This window comes from Peromyscus leucopus, chromosome X (genome assembly GCF_004664715.2).
Source record: "Peromyscus leucopus breed LL Stock chromosome X, UCI_PerLeu_2.1, whole genome shotgun sequence".
Taxonomy (NCBI): Eukaryota; Metazoa; Chordata; class Mammalia; order Rodentia; family Cricetidae; genus Peromyscus; species Peromyscus leucopus.
In genome coordinates, this window is record NC_051083.1 from 69659493 (window position 1) to 69669873 (window position 10381).

Sequence of the window (10381 nt, forward strand, 5' to 3'; positions counted from 1 at the left end):
GCATCAACACAGCCCGGGGCAGCAGCACAATGCTCTAGCCATAGCATCACAAATACCAACAGAGCCTCTGGGGACAGCACAGACCCTGGAGTTCTTTCAAGGAGAAGGACACAGTTCTTAACGAGTCTTCCTTTACTTCTGATATTAGCTGCAAGTAGGATCCCTTGTTTAGTTTCATTTCTTCCTAGTCCTTTATAGATTTGGGGTTTCAAACCCTCTCACATTTGGAATAATTCACTAGAATAACTCAAAGAACTCAAGAGGCACTATGATTATGATTATCATATTTTGATAAAGATTACAAGTAATCAGCTAAGTAGTATATAGGGTAAAGTCCGGAAAAGTTTCAAACACAAGGATGTCTTTTCCTATGGAACTGAAAAAAAAGTATATTGATATATTTCATTATACAAGCAGAGCTGATAGCCCTGTGGTTCAACTCAATATGTGATTCCCTTCCCCAGAAGTCAGATAACTGAAAGCTCTCCCACAAAGCAAGCTAAGTGAAGAAAGTGTTTCAAAGAAAGGAAAATGATCAATTGTGTAAAATACTGCTAAAATATAAAATAAAATGAAAATGAATGTTGAGTGTGCATTTGGACAACACAGAGGTCACTGGTGTCATAATATGTCAATGGAGTGATGAGAATAAAATGTAACTGGAATGCATTTAGCAGACAATGAGATAGGGAACAGTGGAAAAAGTTAAGCATGATGCTTTTGAAGAGGAGATTTGCCATGAAGATTATTATAAATAAGTAAAGGACTGATGATAGATAAAGGGTTTGACATTCAGAAATACTTATGTTGCTGATGATTTTAGCATTTAAGATGTGAGCTATGCTGACATGGTTGTAAGATGAAGGGGTAATGTACAGGACAACCTGATAATGTAGAAGCAAAAGCTTTTTAACTTTTAAGTGTATTAAAGTAGATTATATAGGAACAGCTTTTGTTAGATGTGCTAATTTTTTAAATAGCTTCTGTTTTCACAGTGAAACAAGAGCACAGTAAATCAGTTAAAACTGCAAACATAGGAGGCATATTGAATTTTTGAAAACAGAAGATAAAAAATTGTTGGAACAAGAGGAAAGTGGAATGAAAAAGAACTAGAATAGTCTGATCACCAAGTACTGGGAGTCCACTTGAAACCATCTTCTTAAAATTAAAGTGAAACAGCAGGTAGTGATACAGTGTTAACAATTTATGTGATTCTGCACATTGGAAAATGGTATTCTAGTACCCCCAGCTATCTTCCCAGAAACAGAGAAGTGTATCAGAATTTCATTGTAGCACATAGTGTTTGAAACAGAGTGAATTCTGCCTAGTTGTCCTCTCCTAGGCCTCTGATCTATCTATGTAATTTCTTCCATTTTAAAAAGGAAATTTCTCTTTTAAAAATTGTCAGTCATCTGTACAAAGAAGAAAAGAGCAACAGTATTTCATTCATAAATTTACTATAAATGTTAGAAGAAAATGTTTATCAAATATTTTATTTGGGATTATTTCCACTCATTGTCACCATTATCATTTTCCTAGTGTCACTGAAATCATGTGAGGTAGATAAAAGTTAAAAATGAGCCCAGCTTCCAGAAAACAGCTCTTTTTGATATAATTCCTGAAAAGTCTGGACATAGCTTTGCTGGAGCCAGAGTGAATGGTGATGAAAGGGATCTAGAATAATTAGATCACCTAAAAGTGCCAGGAAACCACTGAATCCATCATCACAAAATTAAAATGAAATGGCAGATAGTGATGTTAGTGATAGCTTATTTAATTTATAGCCTGAATAAGCCAGAGAAATGTTTGCTATGACATCATTTCTGCATGAGGATACTGACAAGACATGTTATTCTTTGACACCCTATATAGATAGACTCTTATTTCATTATTAAAGAACACCAGGTAGGGTTGATCTGGGCTTTACTGCATACCAGTGGGGATGAAGGAAGAAATATACAGTTGGTTACATTTTTTAATCATGTCTTTTATTTTTGAGATTATAATATTGTTACATCACTCCTGCTTTCCCCCTTTTCCTTCCAAACCCTCCCACATAGCCCTCTGTGATGGCTATTCTTTGTTGTCAACTTCAATACATCTGGAATTGACTAAAACCCAGGTTCTGGGCACACCTGTGGGGGTTTTTCTTGGTTGAATCATCTGAAGTGGAAAGATACACTCTAAATCTGGACTGTGACAGCCTACATAAAGGACATGGATGATGGAAGCTCTTGCTCTTTCCTGACTTGCCCCCTTCTGGCAAATGCATTCCTTTACTGGTTGTATTAGAGCCTACATTTTTGATATTCTGACATACACTGAAGACCAGATGAGACATTCAGCCTTGTGGACCAAACAACTATTTGAATTTTGGACTTCCCTTTGGGAGACTGCCAGTTTTGGAATAGTCAGACCACAGCCTGTAAGCCATTCTAACAAATTTCTAATTCTATCAGTTCTGTTTCTCTAGAAAACCCTAACTAATATATACTCTTTACTCTCTTTAAATTAATGGTCTCTTTTCTCATTAATTATTATTGCATGCATATATGTACGTATATGTGTGTGTGAGTGTGTGTGTGTGTATGTGTGTGTGTGTGTGTGTATGTGTGTGTCTGTCTGTCTGTCTTAGGGTTTCATAATGCTGTGAAAGGACACCATGACCATGGCAATTATTATAAGGAAAACATTTAATTAAGGTGGCAGCTTACAGTTCAGAGGTTCATTCCATTACCATCATGGCAGGGAGCCTGGTAACATGCAGGCAGACATGATGTTGGAGAAATAGCTGAGAGTCCTACATCATGTAGGCAATAAGAAAATGACTGATTCACTGGGCAGTATCCTGAGCATAGGAAACCTCAAAGCCTGCCCCCACAGTTATGCATTTCCTCCAAGTCCATACCCACTCCACCAAAGCCACACGTCCTAATAATGTCACTCCCTATGAGATTATGGGGGCCAATTACATTTAAACTGCCACACTATACATGTATATTCCTAAAAATAACCTGCTTAGTCTGTGTAAGGTGAATTATATGTTTTCAGGAATGACCATTTGGTATTGGATAACCATTTGGTGTGATCTTCCCTGGGGAAGACTACTTCTGCCACTTCAACATTCCTTCATTTCCAGTAGTCCTTTTTTGTAGAGTTGAGGCCTTGAAGACTTTTCCCAGTCCACTTTGGCATGTATATTGTTATTGTCCTTGTTCAGCTCATGTTTAGGCAGTCATGTTCGTGAGATTTTATGGATGTAGCTTCTGAAATTACCTGGAGACTAAATAATACAACTCCAACACCTAAGTCTCAGGGAACTTTGTGAAAGAGGTATTAAGATTTTAAGAGGCAGGGGATCAGAAAACAACTGACACATTTTCACCTAATGACATGGGGACAAACAGAATTTCTTAATGTTATATTGATAGTAAATGTTAGAATCCTACTAAACAGTAACATTTCATTTGTGTTGTTGACCTTTTTTATCATTTACAGTGGCATTCCCTTAAGCAACTGCTGTCCTAATCAGCAATTGCAACTCCTCCCTACCAGCAGCAGTTAAGGCCACAGATATTAAAGGAAACTTTATCCAGATCTCTATCCCTTTAAAGAACTCTCCATCCAAAGGTTGAAGTGGAATTCTGCTTGCTCAGAGAGGCTGAATAGCAAGTAGCTAACTTTCTCCCTTTGCTTGTGTCTTCCAAAAAACTGGGTATCCTTATACTCAGCCCCCAATTAAGAACCCTTGCTATACATGGTTCCTCCCTACCACTTCCTGTCAGCTACTTATTTACTCAGCCTCCTGCTTGCCGGATAATTTTATTTAATCAAACAAATGCAACACGTCTTTGCATTGCTAACAAAAGCAGTAGGAAAACATTCAACACACTTTAAAATAATATTCCACATATAATGGCACAGGGTATACATTACCATTCTAGAACACAGGGAAGGGAGCAGAGTGAGGAAATACTGGACTAAAGCAAGTCTGAAACCGAGCTGGGAAAACTCCAAACTTTGCATCTCTATGTCTGATGTCAAAAGGTTCTCATCTCCAACTCCATTCAGCATTGTTGTCTACAACACACTTCTTTTTCTTGGGCTGGTTCTGCTCCCTGTTAGCAGCTCTCCTTGTCAGGTATCCCACAGTTCTGGCATCTCTAATATCCTGGGGTCTCCAAGGCAATTCAGGCTTCAACTTCACAGCTTCACACAATGACCTCTCTACTAGGCCTCCATTCAGGGACATCCCTGACACATTCCTGGCCTCAGTGGGTTTATTCCATAACTACTTTCTTGTATACTTAACTCTAAAGCCAGAAACTGTCAAGTTCTCCTGCTTCCTGGGGCTGGAACATGGCCTCCTTGTTTAATTCCATCTTCATCAGCTTTCTGTTTCCTTCACTGCCTATTGTTGAAAGTATGTGGTCTTTTTTTTTTTATTTTATAGGGAATTACAGTTAAGAAATTGCATGAATCTCAGAAGAGATTCTGAGCTTTGGACTTTTAAACATTGTGGAGACTGTGGTAGACTATGGGGATTTTTGAAGTTGGACTAAATGCATTTTCCATTAGGATGCTGTTAAGAGCTTTTGGGGGCCTTATGAGGAATGTGGTGATTTGAAAGAAAATGGCCCCCAAAGAGTATGGCCTTGTTGGAGGAAATGTGTCACTGTGGTGGTGGGTTTTGAGGTTTCATATGCTCAGGACATGGCCCAGTGATTTAGTTGACTTCCTGTTTCCTGCAAGATATAGCACTCTCAGCCCCAGCACCATGTCTGCCTGCACAGAGCCATGCTCCCCATCATGATGATAATGGACTGAACCTCTGAAACTGTAACTGAGTCACCCCTAATTAAATGGTTTCTTTATAAGAGTTAAAAAATAATAATAATATTCCACAACACATTTGTGTGTAGGTCAAGAGTTGAGTTTCCTAAGGTGTATATTTTTTCTGAAAGTTTTTTATTCAGGATTACATATTTGTCTTAGCTAGGATTTTGTCCAGAAGAGTGAATCTGAAATGTCAGCCTGAATTAGAGTCATCTAGAAGGCTTTTCAAAATACTGTTTTCTGACTGCTATACCAGAGTGTCTGATTCAATAGGTTTTGGTGTGGGTACAAGAATAAAGACTAATAAAAAGTTCCAAATGATGTTCATGATGCTACTTCTTTCTGGATACATAGTGACAAACACTGACTTATAGGAAATCCTGGCTTTTTACTGGGAAAATGTTGCTTCAGGGAGATCTGTATTACCTGTGCCAAAGGAAAGAGATACATCATCAAACTAAAAACATTACTAATTTATTGGCATCATGTTGAAGATAAACTGAATTAAAATCCTCAGTTCAGGTGAGGAAAGGGCCACTTTTGTTCATTTTTAGAGAATTTAATTATTGAAAGCTTATAGTGAAAGGTAAAAATAAACAATACCAAGCATTCTTGTTGTCTTTTTTCTTATAGAAGATGTATTATCTATGGTTCATTGAACCTGTATGGTTCTGATACCTGGTTTTAGAAGACAACCTTCACTCTTAGTTCCTTGCTTTGTATAATCTCCAGACCACTGAATTCCTTTGATCACTGAAGCCAACATAGTCTTCCTAGGACAGCTGCAGCTTCAACTCAGTTAGTGTGCTGGTTTTGAATTTCCCTTCTATTTGAGGCTTGTATTTCCTTATTCTATTAAGTGGCCCTGTATTGAGATTTATATATTATAACTTCATTTTTAAATGTAAAGAGAACATTTTAGGCCAGTTATTTGCTTAAGTGTTGGAAGTAGAACCACAAACTAACTATTTTTAAATGATAAATAAAATTATATATTTACAGTGTACAGCATGATGTTTTGGAAATGAATCCTTTGAAGAAGATTGGCTACATTAAGCTAATTATTTTCAATTTATTCTTCCTAACTGAAATTTGATATTTCTAAAAATGAGTTAAAATCAAGGTAAATAATCCTTTCCAGGTACAAAATGCTGTTTCTAATAATATTAGAATATTACATTTAAAAGGTGTTAAATTACCACATAATAGAATAAGCCTAAAGATTACCATACATAACTGCTAGAATCATAAACAGCAAATTTTAATCCAACAATCACTAACTCATCTAGTCAACTATATGGATATGACACTAATGTAGGAATTGAAATTGGGTTTCAACCTGAGAGTCAGTATCAGTAATTTGAAGTTGCTACCCAGAGCACTATAGTGAGCAGTTCTGAGGCTAAATACATGTTCAGTTTCAAACCTATGAGAAAATTGGGGTGTTTTGTCGTAAAATCTGTCAATAGATGACAATGTTGAGTGCTTAAAATGTGTTCATAATTATGATTAATGTTTAAACTATTAATAGTGTTGTTTAAGAATTAAATGTTTTTAAAGTACTATTCCCATTTAAAAAAGGAGAGAAACGTGTTTTAGAGAAAGAAGTTAAGTATTTTTTCCATGTAATTTTAGCTAATGGCATAGTAATGATTAGTGCTTGAGTGTCTTAACTGATTTGTGACAAAGTTTTTCAAACTGGATAAATAGATTCTTTTTAAAAATGCACTAGCCAGATGGTAGTGGTACACAGCTTTAATCCTAGCACTCTGGAGACAGAGGCAGGAGGATCCCTGTGTGGCCAGTCTGGTCTACAGAGCACGTTCCAGACAGCCAGGGTTACACATTGAAACCCCGACTGAAAAAAAAAAAAACAACCTACTGTATCTTACTCTAAATGCTTATTTAAATTATTGTTTTGAGGCCAAGCGTGGATTTATAGCTGTAATCTCAGCACATGGAAGTACAGACAGAAATATTAGGAGGTAGAGAACCGACTCAGCTACACAGTGAATTAGAGATCAGCCTGGGCTACATGAGATCCCGTCTCAAAAAATGACTTTTTTCTATAGTATTTCAATAGTTAGCCAAGTTTATCAAGCACTGACAAAGCGCCAAATGAATTCATAAATTATTTACAAATAAAGATACAAAATAAATTTGATACATCCTATTGTTAGTTCATACTGTTTTTTTAAATTGAACAGTAAATATTATTTTAATCATCAGTCCATTATTTTAATGAATTAATTTGCTGGCACTTTAGAATACAGCACTCAAAATTATAAAAATAACATCTAACAAAATATGTATTGAATAATTGTTGCTTATTATTTTCTGCTTGTAAAATACTGAATGTTACAGTAAGGTCCATTGACAAAATATAATATTCCTTTATGATAAAAAAAAAACCTAGAAAGATTACAGATGAAAGGAAAATCCTTATAAAGACTATTGTACTAGTTACTGGTCTGTTACTGTGATAAAACACCACGAACAAAGGCACCTTAAGAAAGAAATTGATATTTGCCATAGGGTTCTAGAAAATAATAGTCTATCGTAAGCTGGACATAATGGCAAATGCCTTTAATTGTAGCATTCTGGAGCAGAGGCAGAGGCAGGTGAATTTTGTTGAATTCAAGGCCAACCTGGTCTACACAGCGGATTCCAGACAGCCAGAGCTACATTATAGAGGGACGTTTTCTCAAAACAATAAATAAATAAAAGAGAATTTGTCTTGGTAAAGTGGAAATATGGCAGCAAGAGACAAGAATGGTGGCAGAAGCAGAGACAGAGAGTTCACATCTTCAAATAGAAGCATGAAACAAGAGAGAGCAAGCTGATAATATGGAAATGCTATATAATCGAATAATTGCCCACCTGCAATGATGTACTTACTCTAGCAAACTTGCACCACCTAAATCTTCTTACATGGCACCATCCCCTAGGAACCTGACTAATGGTGACAGAAGTGACTTATTGAATTGAAAACATATGACCTATGGCCAAACATTTTATCAGCCACACTTAAGAAATCACACTCTATGTAAGATTCTGCACAATAAAACTCAGAGAAAATTTCTCATTGTAGGATATATCAATATACTCTGAGGGTGACACACCCTGATTTCATAAGGAAAGGAGTCCTCATGTTTGGAACTTTTTGAGACTTTATCCTATGTATATTTTATTTGATTACTTATAATTCTATCAAAATAAGGTAATCATAATCATAGTGCTTCCTGAGTTGCTTGAGTTATATAGAACTTGAGAGGGTTTTGTAAAACCTCAAATTTGTATAAGACTGGGCAGAAATGCAGGTAAATAAGGAAGTGACTTATATCTGACATCTGGAATAAAAGCAGAATTGTTAATAACCTTTACCTTACAGTGTCACATTCTAATTCCATTCATTGTATCTGAGAATTGATATCAGAATGCCCATAGCTTCTCACAAAACCTTTGTTAAACATTCTGATATTTATTGTATAGTAGACATTGTTGGAAACAATTTATTTTGGTTATGTGGTGAATTCATGACCAATTTTGTTTTGCTATTTAATTCAATGAATTAACCTTTAAATTTGACATTGTGTGGGTTGCAATTTATATAGAGGCTGGCACCACATTGATGTTAAATAATAATTAGTAGCAACATTGAAACTAAAAGCCACTTACAAAACACATGTCACCACCTTTTTATTTAAATGAACTTTGAACATTTTATCGGCTTAAATGTTTGGAGTTTTTCAATATTAGTGCTTATAGGAATAAATGTTAAGCTTTTAGTTAAAAGACTGTGTTCAATCCCAAGCAGGGAAGAAGAATGAATAACATAAGGCACATAAAGGAAATACATTTTTAAATTGTTTTCAATTTTCTTGTGAATTAAAATCTCAAGAAGGAAGCATGTGAATACCCACTACATGTTGTTCCAATGAGAAACAACATGAGAAGAATCATTTATATTCTATCAGAGATCAAATATTTTATACTAAATTATTATTCAAAATGCAAAAAGTTATTAATTTTATGGTTTTCTAGGTAGAGTGTTATTACGATCTTGTCATATTAGAATGTTGTTATTAAATTTTAAGTAAGCATGTTTCATTTTGGCAAGGACACTGGCCCTTCACCCTGCAGGTACTTGTTATATATGCATTAAGCTATCTTTTAAAAGAAAATGCCACACTGCAAAAGGAAGCTTTATACCACATGTGTCCTTTATCCTTCTCATGTCAGGATGCCAGAGATTTACTTATCTTGAATCACACCTATATGTTTCCTTGATGTGTTCACCCTTTTAGGTCATAGAATGGTACAGAAATTGACTTGAATAAAGAAATATATTTCTGAAAATTATAAAAAAATTCTCTTTAAGGAAAACTAAATCTTCAAGCAGAAAGGAAAATCTTTTCATCAGTCTCATTCATGGCATCCATCAAAAAAAGAACACCTTGACATCAAAATATCTCATAGTCCAATTAAAAAATGGGCTATAGAGCTAACCTAAGAATTCTCAAACAGAAGAATATCAAATGGCCGAAAGACATTTAAGGAATTTCTCAACATCGTTAGTCATCAGGGAAATGCAAATCAAAACGAATCTGAGATACCATCTTACACCTGTCAGAATGGCTAAGATCAAAAACACTGAAGACAACTTATGTTGGAGAGGATGTGGAGCAAGAGGAACACTCCTACATTGTTGGTGGGAATGCAAACTTGTACAGCCACTTTGGAAATCAGTATGGCGCTTTCTCAGAAAATTGGGAATCAATCTTTCTCAAGATTGAGCTATAACATTCTTGGGCATATACCCAAGGAATGCTCAATCATACTAAAAGGATACATGCTCAGCTATGTTCATAGCAGCATTATTTGTAATAGTCAAAACCTGGAAACAACCTAGATGCCCCTCAACTGAAGAATGGATAAAGAAAATGTGGTACATATACACAATGGAGTATTACTCAACAGAGAAAAACAATGACATCATGAGGTTTGCAGGCAAATGGATGGAACTAGAAAATATCATCCTGAGTGAGGTAACCTAGACTCAGAAAGACAAACATAGTATGTACTCACTCATAAGTGGATGAAACTAGATGTAGAGCAAAGGATAACCAGACTGCAACCCACAGCTCCAGGGAGGCTAACTAGAAAGGAGGACCCTAGGAAAGACACAGGGATTGCAGAAATGGATGAAATCTACACAAGCAAACTGGGGGTTGGGGGTAATGGAGGGCAAGGGTTGAGGGAAAGAAAGCTTAGGGGAGTGGGAGGTTCAAGCTGGATGAGGAACAGTGTAAGAGAACAAGGAAAGAGATGCCATGATAAATGAAGACACCATGGGAATAGGGAGAAGGAGAGAGCTAGAGAGGTCCCCAACAATCCACAATGATGACTCCACCATAGACTACTGGCAATGGTCAAGAGAGTGCCTGAGCTGACCTGCTCTGTTGATCTGATGGCTGAATACCCTAACTCATGATAGAACCCTCATCCAGTGACTGATGGAAGCAGATGCAGAGATCCATGGCCA